The sequence below is a fragment of the Etheostoma spectabile genome, chromosome 10, assembly GCF_008692095.1.
Source record: "Etheostoma spectabile isolate EspeVRDwgs_2016 chromosome 10, UIUC_Espe_1.0, whole genome shotgun sequence".
NCBI classification, from domain to species: domain Eukaryota; kingdom Metazoa; phylum Chordata; class Actinopteri; order Perciformes; family Percidae; genus Etheostoma; species Etheostoma spectabile.
This window is the reverse complement of record NC_045742.1, coordinates 23,505,407-23,506,398: the sequence shown is the minus strand read 5'-3', so window position 1 is coordinate 23,506,398 and position 992 is coordinate 23,505,407. Positions and strand designations below refer to the sequence as shown.

The window sequence follows — 992 nt, the reverse complement described above, 5'->3', positions numbered from 1 at the left end:
TGTCTTTACTGCTGCTGCAACATCTGAATATTCCCTCTGGGGATTGATAAAGGCTTATCTTATCTTTTATTTTAGTGTGTGCTTTTAGGATATTAACGCATGCGTTATGTAACCGTTACATACCGTTATGTCGTCGACCTTACACAGTGAACCCTACAGGAGTCTTCAACCACCATTTAAACTAGTTTCTAAACAAAACTACTTTCACTAAAGTTACATTTATTTTAGTTACTTATAATTTTTTATTTAATTTTATAAAAGTGAAATTTTTTTAGTTACTTATTAATTTACCTATGTATTTTTGTTTAATAAAAGGTAAGAAAAAACGCTGACTACAACCACTTTATTCCTGTTAAAAAGAGGGGAAATTATTGGGCACTTGTAGTGTGGAACTGAACATCTGTAGCACACAAAAAAACTATTGTATGGTGGATATATACAGAATGTGTCTGATCAGAAGGCATGCAGGAATTACTATAGTAGGGTCAGTGTGAAATTGGTGATTTTACTTTTGACGTCCAAGAGGTATTAACCTTAGTAAGTGGGTGGTGGGTGCAATTAGTGGTTTTTTTTTTATTATGTCTGTTTGTCTGTGTCTGTCTGTGTCTGTCTGTCTTGCTGTGAGTTACTGTAATTTTGTTGTCCGCCCCCCCCCCCAGATTGGCTGTGTACATTATTTACCAAAATGGCAATGTCAATGGATTTTGTACCCATGGGTGTACAGACAATGGAGTTATTTTACTGCAGAATTGAGGAAGATACCTGGATACATGTTTTGACTAGGGATGAGTGAGTACAGCATTATCTGGATCTGTATCTGTATCTGTTTACCACATGAATTATCTGTATTCGTATCTGTACTCGACTGGGCGGGGCCTAACCCGGAAGTGGTCAGATTTCACCCGGAAGTGGGTCTGGTTGTCTTGGAATGGGCAGGGCTTTAACCGGTATGTTATTTTAAGCATGCAATTGATATGGGTTGATCAGAAATT

At 37.2% G+C, this 992-nt stretch overlaps 1 protein-coding gene across 5 annotated transcripts in view; it reads right to left on the bottom strand.

The window, feature by feature from the left end:
- LOC116696870 (long-chain-fatty-acid--CoA ligase 1) overlaps positions 1 to 992 on the bottom strand; it is a 27,316-nt gene that overhangs the window by 6,680 nt on the left and 19,644 nt on the right. The window lies entirely within an intron of this gene.